Here is a 13,085-nt window from a genome sequence, read left to right on the forward strand (position 1 = left end):
ATATAAAGACCTGTCATTGCAAAAAGAACCTGGCTGTTGCTTTGTTTGTTCAGCAGGAACAATTCTGAAACAGGAACAGAACGGAATGGGCAATTGTACTACAATATCGGCATCACCATTATCATGAGCAACTCTCCATAAAAATTAGTTAGAAAAACATTTGGGTTTTCAACGCACAATTCACAGCCTTAGTTTGCCGGAGGCAGAACACACTTTGAGTATATCGTCCCAGCACAGTTCCTGCTAATGTTAGTCCACTTCGCCCAGCTGTATTTCTGAAACATAACTAGGATTTGTTCAGGATGTATGCATATTAATTCACAGGGCTTTTTGCTTTCTCAAGTAGAAGCTCTTTTTGTTTGCTTCTGGAGGAGTAAATGAATTTAAATCACTGCCAAAAAGCTAATGTATAAGGCATTGCATAATAAAAGATTAACCATGCTGCTGAGAACGCACTTTACGCTGATGTGCTGTGTTTGCATATGTAATACCCAGATGCTACACTGAAAGCTATTCAGAGTAATGCTTCTTCCCAAGTAATTGCATATTAAGGCATCATCTCCAAGTTTCAGTTATGAATCTGTGAAATCGTTTTCCATAAACTAGCTACAAATATGAATCATAACCCAAAATGAGAAGCGTGCATGCCTATTTATGCACTGTTCACAAAACAAAACAATGCGAAAAGTCTCTTCCTTTCTTGCCCACTTGTTCCCTGTGGCTCACTTAACATTTAGAGGTGGAAAGGGAGGTGGAGAGATGGAAGAAAGGAAAAATCCTGCCTTGAGGAGATTGGTGAAAAAAAAAAGTTGCCAACTAAAGAGTCAGCTTGTTTCTTCACATTTCTCCTTCTGTCACGCATCTCCCCGCCTTTGGATCTACATCCCACATCTGCCTGAAACATCAGTGCGTGTTGGGTAAGGCTGCAGGCAGAGATGCGCTGTTCATTAAACAAAGCTATTCCATGCCCACTCACTGGCACTTGTCGTTATGCATCTCCAGATGATCTTTTTTTTTCTTCTCTGCGGCATAATGAATATGCATGCATTTGGGTCTGTTCCACCTGAGAGGAAGGGAGCGTGTGCACGTCTGTATGTGTGTGTGTGATCATGTATGCACTGAAGCATATGTGCGTATCTCTAGAGATCTTGGCTGTTGGAGCTGAACGTCAGTAAAAAGATTTGCGACTGTTTCTTGTTTTATAGTACTTGTGTGTGTGCAAGAACAAAGAGTTTATCTAAAAAATGGATATAATTACGTTTTTTTATAGGCACGTTGAATATAAAATGTGTGTACGCAATCAGTATGCGCAAACGCACACTATGTGTAAAATTAATGTTCAGGAAAAAAAAAAACATGGCACAACGAACCATATGAAAATAGCCTCATAATAGGAAAATGGTTTTTAACAATTGCTATGTAATTTTTGCCACTTAACTAATAAGGTTACTCAGTCCATTGCAATTACCATGCAGCTGAATCACTTTCAATTCAGTGCAAAAAGTGTTATAATGATTATAATGAATGATGGAAAACTAGATAATCATTCTTCAGCAAATCCAAATGAAAATCCAATTTTTTAAAAATAAAATAGCCCCAACATTCTTCAAAACAATTAATTATGTTCCACAGAAACATACATAGTTTCTAACAATACATAACATACAGTTGTGCTCAAAAGTTTACATACCCCTTGCAGAATATGCAAATATATTCACAAGTGCACCCTACAGACAATAATGAGGAATAAAAGTATGCGTATTTGGCGTGCTGTCCGGGGAGAGGGCTCCGAGTTCGGGAATTCCTCCCGAGCCCGGGGTACTCCCCCCGTCCGGGGAGAGGGGTCTGAGTTCAGCCCCTTAGCCCGGACCCCGTGCTTACACCCCGGAAGGGTTAATGGCGAGGATTCGGGGTGGAGGAGGGATGCTGACGACTAGAGATGAGGAAGATAAGGCTGTTTAGATTATTTATGGGCGTCCTCCCGGGCCGGCGGGATGGACGTTGTGATAGCTGATGGTGAATTGGCCGAGTTAATTATCTGTGCGTACTTCTCCTGAAATTTGTTAATAAAACATCACTTCATAGTTTTACCAAAATAAAAGGGATCATGAAAACTGCATGCCATTTTTTACTTAGTTCTGTCCTGAGTAAGCTATTTCACACGACAGATGTTTATATATAGTCCACAAGACAAAATAATAACTGAATTTATAAAAATGACTGTTCAAAAGTTCACATACCCTTCAATCGTAACACAGCGTGTCATTTCCTGGATGATCCATGACTGTTTTCATGTTTTGTGATGGTTGTTCATTAGTTCCTTGTTTGTCCTGAGCACTTCAACTGTCTGTTGTTCTTCAGAAAAATCCTCCAGTTCCTGCACATTCCTTGGTTTTCCAGCATCTTCTGCATATTTGAACCCTTTCCAAAAGTGACTGCATGATTCTGAGATCCATTTTTTTTACACTGAGAACAACTGAGGAACTCATACACAACTATTACAAAAGGTAAAAACATGTACTGATGCTTAAGAAGGCAACACAATGCATTAAGAGTCGGAGGGGTGTAAACTTTTGAACAGGATGATGATGTGTACATTTTTCTTTCATTTTATTTAAAGATCATATTTTTTCATTTAGTACACTTCAGAAGGTACATAAATACTTACATGTTTCCCAGAAGACAACGTAAGGATAATATACTCTTATCCAATTCAAAACAATTACACCCCCTGGCTCTTAATGCATTGTGTTGCCTTCTTAAGCATCAGTAAATGTTTTCACCTTTTGTAACAGTTGCGTATGAGTCTCTCAATTGTCCTCAGTGTGAAAAGATGGATCTCAAAATCATGCAGTGCCTTTTGGAAAGGATTTAAAATATACAGAAGATGCTGGAAAACCAAATAATGTGCAGGAGCTGGAGGATTTTTCTGAAGAACAAGGGACTCAACAACTATCACAAAACATAAAAACAGTTGTGGATCATCCAGGAAACAACACACAGTATTAAGATTCAAGAGTATGTACGTTTTTAATGGAGTAATTTTATAAATTCAGTTATTAGTTTGTCTTGTGAAGTATATATAAACATCTGTTATGTGAAATAGCTTATTCAGGACAGTCGTAAATAAAAAAATAACATGAAATTTTCATGATCCCTTTTATTTTGTTGAAATATTAAAATAACTGTATATATTTTTGAAAGAAATTAATACTTTTATTCAGAAAAGATGCTTTTGAACTTTCTATTCATTAAAGAATCTTGGTTTCAACAAAATACTAAGAAGCACAACTGTTTTCAACATTAATAATAATAAGAAATGTTTCTTGACCAACAAACTAGCATAATAGAATGATTTCTGAAGGATCATGTGACACCAAAGACCAGTAATGGCTGCTGAAAATTCAGCTTTGCTATCACAGGAATAAATGGCATTTTAAAATATATTAAAATATTTCTTTTTAGGAATAGTTCACAATATTAGTTTTTACTGCATTTTTTGATCAAATAAATGCAGCCTTGGTGATGCAAAAACATTTATTAAAATCTTGTCCAGTCCAAATTTTAAATAGTAGTATATTAATACAGTGTAAAGTGAATGTAAGTTACTTTGGATAAAGAGTCCATACTATTTTCACGCTATTCAAATTCATTGATTTCCTTTTTATGAAGCCAAATAGAAGTTTTTATCGGCTAAAACCCAGTAACTACACATTTTTCTAGTTGGAAAGACAAAAAAAGTCCCTTTACTTGTGTGTTTAAGCAGAAGGTCAGCCATCATTGCAGGATTAACCCAGCTCTGATCTATGACATTTCCTCCGGTCCCTCGAAGGACAAAACTCTCCTGGAGGGCACCTGCCATTGAGAGAGACTGATCCTCTATTCCCCTCTCCTTTAACCTTCTTTGCTCCCCAGCTAAAGTCACACAACACCAAGAACCTTGTCTGGCCATTTTAACCTGTCCATGTCATTGGTTGACACCAAGGAAGTCCCTATGTTTTTCCTACTAAAAAGAGAAAAGGAAAGAAATCCACAGCTACAAACCAGTTATTTAATCATCATTCTATAACCATGAATTTGGGAGCCTTGAGTTAGCAAGGAATGAAATTAACCACATATTTATATATTTTATAGATAGACAGATATAAATAGCTTGAGTTACCACAAGGCCAAGAAAAAAAAGAGAAATTGTCTTGAGGCAGCATGTAGTGCTCCAAGTGAGGCATTTTACAACATGAATGATACATGATCAAAATGCCAAAGAATCTTTCTTTCCCTCTCTGCATCCATCTGTCAACACAAACCAGCCCTGCAGGCCTCACGGGGAATACAGGTCTCTATTGTAAGCGAGGTATTACGGCTTTGAGTTTGCGCCTTCCCTCGGTAGTTGCCTGCGGCTTGCGCTGAAAAAAATACAAATAAAAATAGGCTATGCTTTTTGGTCCCATGAGTTTTTTTTTTTTTCCTTGTCTTTTTTGTTGTTGTTAACCAGGTGTTTGGCCGTCGTGAAGCACTGCAATAGCTCAGAACAAATCAATGACCTTGCAGTAGGTGCACTCAAGCCAGATAAAGGAACAACTTAACTTTGTAGGGTGTTGAGGAAGAGGTTGCAATGGTGAATTGCACAGCCATCAGAAATGTCCTAAAATGCTAGAAGAATCTACAGGGGGTTAAGGGACTATTACATGCAATTTGCCTTTGAGTCTGGACGTTCGGAAAACCTGTTGTGTGGAATCAAATGCGCTGTTGGAGGGCAATGCATCCTTCCTATCTGATTGCAGGTATTTCAGGCAATGCTGGGAAATTGAGGCTGACCAGCATCAGTATGGGGGAGAGAATAACTGTGGAACAAAACAAGAGTGTCCTGCAGTTGATAAACAGACATTTAAGTAATACTAAGCGAGAATACAATGCTAAAAAAAAGGACTTTTTTTCCTCGAATACATAAGTTTCAAAATCATTCTGATGATATACTGACTTCTAATAAGGTGATTGGCTTTAGATTCTTTCCCACGCTCTCCAACAAACATTTGAAATTTTGACAAATGCACATGTACAGCTATCCACTATATTTATGACAAGTTAGTCTCAGCCTCAGACGTCACGCCCACAGATCGTTGGCTGAACATCTGATGCATATGGTGCACAAAAATTGGAAACACGTCAGGAGTTTCGAAGACCTCATCAGGTTCTTTAAACAAGTAGTTTACTTCCAGGACAAAAATGTAAAGATAATGTACTCACCCTGTTGTCATCCAAGATGTTCAGGCGTGTTTTCTTCAGTCGTAAAGAAATGGCGTTTTTTGAGGGAAAAATTTGAAGATTTCTCTCCATATAGTGAACTTCAATAGTGACCGGGAGTTTGAACTTCCAAAATGCAGTTTAAATGCGGCTTCAAAGGACTCCAAACAATCCCAGCTGAGGAATAAGTGTTATCTAGCAAAACGATTGGTCATTTTAAAAATGTATATACTTTTTAACCTCAAATGCTCGTCTTGTCCAGCTCTACCATGTGCATGTGTACTCTGTGTAGTCTGGGTCAATACGGAGACAAGATGAGCATTTTGAGGTTAAAAAGTATATACATTTTAATTTTTTTAGAATATGACCAATCGATTTGCTAGATACAACACCTATTCCTTGGCTGGGAACGTTTTGAGCCATTTGAAACTGCATTTTGGACGTTCAAACTCGCGGGCACCAAAGTCTGTACATGGAGATAATTCCTGAAAAGTTTTCCTCAAAAAACATAATTTCTTTATGACTGAAGAAAGGCATGAACATCTTGGATGACAACGGGGTGAGTATATTACCTGTCAATTTTTGTTGTGGAAGTGAACTTCTCCTTTAACGTTCTGCCTGGAAACAAAGATGTCATGATGCTAAACCACCTCATGAAAGTAGAAAGCTGTTGTGTTTACAACTTTGACAATAAGCGCTTATCAGGATCAACTAAATGCTGGATTTTTAAAAGTATGTGAAATAAGTAAAGTTTACGGCATAGAATCTTTAAAATACGTTTTACACACAGGTCTGTTATTGTAGGGACATTTCCAAGCCCCTAAACATGACGTGGCACAAAACTAAACGTGATTGGTTGCTTTACATATCAGTCATATGGCCTCTTGGGCTGTCCTTGGCCATTCAAAGCAGCCAAGGTTCACAGACCTTCTGCTGTCAGTCTGAAGGTCTGGCTACGGGAGACTAACGGCAAGTATATTTACATCACTGAACTCCACTCACTTAACTGTAGGAGGCTCCAAAGTCGCAAAAATGCACAAAACTACATACAGTTGCTTCAAAGAGTCTACAAAATTTGCATTCACTTGCATCAGATTTCTCCCATGTCCCAGCACAGCCAATGTTTCAGGACCTTGGAGAGCTCAATTTCATTGTAACTATGAGGAAAAATAAATAAATATAAATAAATATAAATAAAAAAATTAGGCATCATGCAGAAAATATTTTTTAAGCAACTGTTATTTTTCTACCCATCAGTACAGTTGTAGAAAAATAGGAAAATATGGATATAATAAATAATTATGATTAATCATGATCTCCAACAAGTGTTTAGAAATCAATGAAATATGAAGTAAGACCCTTTTAAAGTTTCCAGTTTATTATATAAAGCTTCTTCTTCTTCTTCTTCTTTTTTTTTTTTTTTTTTTTTTTACAAATATTTACAAATAACTATTAGAACACAATATTTTGACACAATGTAAGTCTAAGGAAACATTCTGAGTAACTATAAGAAGTGAACGTGAATATGTCATATGAGATTTTTAAGTATGAGATCTAAATATGCTTTTTCACAGCTGATACTTAATAAGCTGTTTCATAATTATTTTTCAGTACATATTGCTGATCTTTGTGGCTTTCTCAATGCTTAAGTGCTCTTATGTACTGTACCTTGTAAACTGATTGCGAGTTTAAAATTACTAGGAAGCATAAAGGCTACTCCTGCCAAAACCAAAAGCGTAATGGTCATAATTTTGCAAAAGGCTCCTCAAACCCTGTGCATAAAAGCAGGCTAAAAACATAAAGGGAATCATTTGTATATTGAGTTGTGCTTTGCTTACTCAGAGGAAGGCGGCTATCTCCGTGGAAACTCAAACAGCCGTGCTGCATTAAAGATCCCCACTGCGCTTCGGGCTGCTCTCCTTCCCGCCACAAAATGGCTGCCTGGTGAGCCTGTTCGGCACAAACATCAATTAGAGAAAGGTTAGCTTGCACTACTGCTGGCTCGCACCAAAGACAAGGACAAAAACATAGAGGGGGTGGATTCGTTTTGGCCTTTTTCTTTCTCGCCTTCTTTGAATTTTGTATTTGTGGCTTTATATCAAAAGGTCACTTCGTGCTCTGCTGTATCTTTTGGACTGGTGCCAGCTGTGCTCCATGGGCGGCCCAGGTGAACGTCGGGAGTGAAAGACTCAGGCTTTGATGATGGGAATTAAATTTAGAGCAGCGTGTATGCACATGCACAATTACATCATCACAGGCTTTACTACCTCCGGAAAAGTGTTTTTCACATTTCTCATTGTAACTTTTGTTGTGACTCAGGGAAATAAATAGGGCCTACAGGTCAGTTCAACTCAACTTATTTTCAAAAATGCCCATGTAAAATGACAAAAACAAGGTTAGCAGTAGAATATTTGTGAATTTCATAACAGTTTAATTTACATATATCAGTTTTCAAACCTTTTGATTCAAAGGAGATTCCTAAATATGAAGATGCCTTTTATCTTCCTAAAAATATACATTACACATTTATAATGTACAGTATACATTTCCATGTGAAAAGACATTATAATATAAATATATGTGCAAAATATTACTTGGGTTTTTTATATTAAATCAACATTGATCTCTTTTCTACAGAGTTGTTAGATGTATAAACCTAAGGATAAACATTAACTTATTGCTGTCAACAAAAACATATTAAATATTGAAATAAATATTTAAATTAGGGCTGTCAGTCAATTAAAATCTGTAATCTAATTAATTACATGATGTGTCGATCATTCTAATCTAATCGCATATTAATCGCAAAATAAATTTGACTCCCACAAAAAAAAAAATACCCACAAAAGATTATTTAAAGCTATTTTTGTGTTAAAGTAGCAAGTAGACATTACAAATTGTAGCTTTAGAAAGAAAATATTTTATTTGATTCAGCATAAAATTTATTGCACATTAACATTTAGGCTGCAACGGCCTAATGTAAACTATGGAATATGAAAGAAGATCATTTGAAAAACAATCTCAGTATTTTTTCTTCATAATGAAAGTTATTGTAACCAAAACAGCTTACCAACAGGCTTCAAAATACTTTCTTTAATGTTCTACAAAAGTTTACATGTTTAAAATGACATGAGGATAAGTAAATGATGACAGAATTTACATTTTTTGGGTGAACTATTCCTTTCATTTTTTTATTATTATTATATTTTCTTAATGAAATGATACTCTAAATAAGAAACCAAATCTGCTAGCAGATTTCTTTATGAGTCATTCACGGTTCGTTCAAAACACTGATTTATTCAGAAACTAAACACTGTTGTGTTGCTTGGAGACAAGCAACAATTCTGCTGTGCCTTCAAAGGTAATATGTTCTCAGCAAAATTGATCAAAAACACATAATATAATGTTTAAAATATAACACAATATCAGCTTCTTTTTTACTGAACTGTTGTATAAAATCGCATTTAAGCTCGTGATAGATCGGGATAAAAATAGCACTCGTGTCATATTGCTCTTGCTGCCTGTGTGATATGTGATATATGTGACCCTGGACTACAAAACCAGTCATAAGTGTCAATTTTGATTTATACAGCTGAATAAATAAGCTTTCTAATGACGTATGGTTTGTCAAGATAGGACAATATTTGGCCGAGATACAACTATACTAATCAAGTTAATAATGTTGACACATACAATGTATTTTTGGCTATTGCTACAAATATACCCCTGCTACTTAAAGCTGGTTTTGTGATTCAGGGTCAGGGAGAAAACTGTTCAAAAACTTTACCTCACTAATATCTTTAATATTAGATAATGAACACTACAATTCAAGTATATACAATTCAACTAAGAAATTTGAAGAAGACACTTAAAATTGAGCAAAAGTGAAAGTAAACATTTATGATGTTACAAAAGATTCCCAGAACAAATGTGGAGATTCTGAAAAATATATCAGTTTCCACAAAAATATTAAACAGCCAAACTGTTTTCAGTGTTCATAATAATAAGAAATTTTTTTTTTTTTTTTATTACAATGATTTCTGAAGGAACATGGGACATTGAAGGCTGCTGAAAATTCAGCTGTGCCATCATATGAACGAATGCATTCATAAACATTATTAGTTCTGATACAGCATAAATCAGTAAATGCACACAGTGACCACCAACAACCTATCACTTAATAACCACATAAAGGATCTAAGGTTATACACAGACTATCCATCAGATGAACATTTATCAAAACAGGAAACAGGAAGCTGTCCAAGATACAATGCCCCCATGTGGCTGCTTAATGTCCTAAGAAATGCACTACAGTTGTGCATGTCATGGAGCATGTAAACTCACATTCCATTTTACTGTGCCTAATCAGATTTAGCCTTCCTGTTACTCCCCAGGATGGCATAACAACATTTTTAATTGGCCTCTCTCTGTGTGTGTATGTGCAGGTACATGCATGAGGTATTGTCAAAAGAAGGCATCAGATGAAGGCAAGAACAATCCTGCTGGAGGAGCGATCTAAGATAAAAAGGCTAAAAGTAAGAGAAGAAAAAAGTTAAAGAGGATGAACAGGGTCATCAACTAAAGCAGAGAAACGAAGGGAAGGGAGACAGTAGGTGGACCCCATGGGGGACGTCAGGCCGACAGAGACGGTCACACTGCCTTGTGGGGGGACAGGGAAGGACGAGAGGACACGTGTCTCGGAGAGGACGGAAGCAGCCATGCGACTCTACAACCAGACGGGGTCAGCTGTCAGAGCAAGGCCTGCTGGGAACGGGGCAGGAGAGGTGGCCGACAGGTGTCCAGACACAAGGTGAGGTGGGAGAGGAAGACAAAAAAAAGAGAAATAAAGAGATAGTGAGAGAGAGAGAGAAAAAAAACACAATACACAAATACACTAAAAAGACGAGTCTCATATTATTTTCCCTTTCAGTTCAAAGTATTTTATCTTGTCAGGAAATAATGCCATATCGCAATACGAGCCATGTTTCCTGTCAGATTACGCTGCCGCCTGAAGGTGTTTGTTTTATATACATTTGTTTCATAAATATAATTTACATCACATAATGCTGCAACTGTCAACTCAATACACTGGTAACATTTCATTCTCAGGCACAGCAACAGCATACAACCTTTAAAATGTCTAAATACGCATCTATATTGTATAACAAAAGACCAAGTGGCTTTTATTTTAAAGAATGATAGCATACACACTTTTCGACCTAAATATTTCACAAAAGAAGCTTGTATTAAAAGATAAAATAATAGATATAGTCTGGGGTCTTTTTATGTTTTTTTTTTCTTTTAATAAATTTACCAGGTCTGCATTTATTTGATTAAAAATACTATTGCAATACTATTTTAATCATTGTAAAATAAGTGTTTTCTATTTAATTTTTTTAAAAACGTAATTTGTGATGGCAAAGCTAGTTTTTCATTTTTATGGCATGTGCACACCAAAAGTGAATTTAATTATTCATGCAAGTAGATTACATACAAAGTCAATGCAGAGACATGAATAGGTACAAATTCACAGCGTGCGACACAATTACCACAGAATGCGCATTGTCACGCAAGCCAAACGTGACCAACGAAATCTTAAGACCAATTCATACATATTTTACCAGGTGGCTAATTTGTACGAATTTATACGACCCACCTGTATGATTTTGTACCATTTGTTTAGACCTCAGTGACGGGGTTAGAGGTAGGTCATTCATACCTCACATTGTGTCAGTCACATTTACACACTACCTTTGAAACTTTCGTCCGTCATAAAAAATTCGGATCAGGTACAGTTTTCTGTCTTTTTCGCATCTGTAGCAAGCACTTTGAGAGGTGTTTTGACAATTCTGAGCCACCGTGACATTCTGTGCATGACGAATTTTGGCGAATCTGTAAAAGCACGTATATGAAAATTTCAGACTTAGTGTGCAAGGACCTTTAGTCTTCATTGTCACATGATCCTTCAGAAATCATTCTAATACGCTGATTTGCTGCTCAAGAAACATTTCTAGTATTATCAATCATGATGCATTTTTTTTTTGCATTCTTTGATGAATAGAAAGTTCAAAAGAACAGCAATTATTTGAAATTGAAATCTTTTAGTAACATTATAGATAGCATTACTGTCACTTTTGATCAATTTTATGCATCTTCCTGAGAAAAAAAAGTGTCCAAGTGCATTTCGGTGCCAGATAACCCGTGGTGTGTTAGTGCTGTCTGTACCATGACAGCCACTTCTCGGTTAATTGGATTAGATGGGCGATCATGTGATCATTATGAATTTATTCCCTATCACTTCTCTTCTATCATGATCCTTTGATCTTCAGTGGTAGTAGGGGGGACCGGGACCACATTAATTTTCTCATATGGTATTCTGATAGCCATCATATGATTTCATAGGCTGCTGAATGTCACAAATCCCTATTTTTTTTAAGTAAAAAAGTCTTGATGTTCATTCTGTTCACACAGATGGATTCAACGGAAGTTTCATAAGCATAAAGCCCCACTGCAATAAGCTCAGCTGTAATGTCATTGACCAGTACAGAGGTGATAAGAGCACTTATCCGATCAGCCAGTCTTATCTGCATGAAGATAGCTGGTGAATATGTTGCAGTCATTATCAACAGCAAAACAAAGTTAACCAAAGCCTATCCCAAACTCATATATAATCACCTTTGGAGTATCTGGAAATATTATGTTTTCTTTTCATGTTGTTCCTTATCTCCTTTTAACAAGATTAAAGCCTGGCACAGCACAACAAAGAGATAAAATTCATGAGAACATCCTCTAGGTTCTTTCATTCACTACGAGGCTTTTCTTCTTCTCAATATCGGTCTGTCTGGTTTTTCCTTATTTGCATGCATCAACAATTTCGGTACCAATTTTTAACAACCTGCTTCTGCTAAAATGAAAATGTAGTTGAGAAAAGTTTACTTTTGTGTTCTATCAACAACTATCTTAATGATCCTCAGTAACACTGCTGTTTACCCAATTTAAGTTTGTTTGTTCACTGAATGCAAAATGTCTCCCTCAGTCAATAAATTCTCGTCAAGACAATCAAATGTTTCTTGTTCCACAAATTATCAGCCAGGAGCTCAAATTATTTCACTATTGTTTCCATTTCTCAGAACTCTGAAGAATTCAAACTTATTAAAAAAGCCTATTATGAGGTTGTTTTTAAACAATACAACAAATGTATTACATATACATATTGGCAAAAATATCATGTACAGTAGTTTTAATCAACATATACTTATTTGACACTTATTTTTGGTGGTGAATACATACATCTCATTTGAATGTTCTCATACAACCTGAATGTTAGATTTAGGGATGGACCATCCTTTTCTACAAATTCTATGTTTCAGCACAACTCACGTTGTACAAATTCATATGAATTTACCATTAGTTCACCAAAACATAAAGTAGTTTTGAAAGTTTTCTCATGGAATCAGGTTGGTTTAACACAGAGACCATAAAAACAAAAACAAAACAAAACACATTACCACACAAGTTACTAACAGTAATAACAAAAAGACAAAACAAATAAAGTCAGTAAACAGCAAAACAATACTCCTACAGTACAACCATGACCACATAATTTATTTATGCTGCAAAGCATGCTGGGAGCTTATAAACCTTTTACAAATCAAGAACATTGTTCAATATGAAATTGTTATATCAGACAAGTGTGCTAGGCTATTGTTAGGGTATTGTCTGTCAAACATGTATTTTTATGTAAAAGTAAATTTACATTTTCTCCCTCCATCTGCATAATGTTTTTAGCTAGCATCACTGCATTAAGGAATATAGATGTCCCATCATATGTATGTCTATGTATA

General features: G+C 36.0%; 1 long non-coding RNA gene across 1 annotated transcript in view; it reads right to left on the minus strand.

Annotated features, from left to right (window-relative positions):
• LOC127171127 (uncharacterized) overlaps positions 1–13,085 on the minus strand; it is a 112,516-nt gene that overhangs the window by 62,256 nt on the left and 37,175 nt on the right. Inside the window, exon 2 of the long non-coding RNA XR_007828462.1 lies at positions 7,080–7,191. This is a non-coding gene — a long non-coding RNA (uncharacterized LOC127171127). The remainder of the gene's footprint in view (positions 1–7,079; positions 7,192–13,085) is intronic.

Source organism: Labeo rohita, chromosome 9, assembly GCF_022985175.1.
Source record: "Labeo rohita strain BAU-BD-2019 chromosome 9, IGBB_LRoh.1.0, whole genome shotgun sequence".
Taxonomy (NCBI): domain Eukaryota; kingdom Metazoa; phylum Chordata; class Actinopteri; order Cypriniformes; family Cyprinidae; genus Labeo; species Labeo rohita.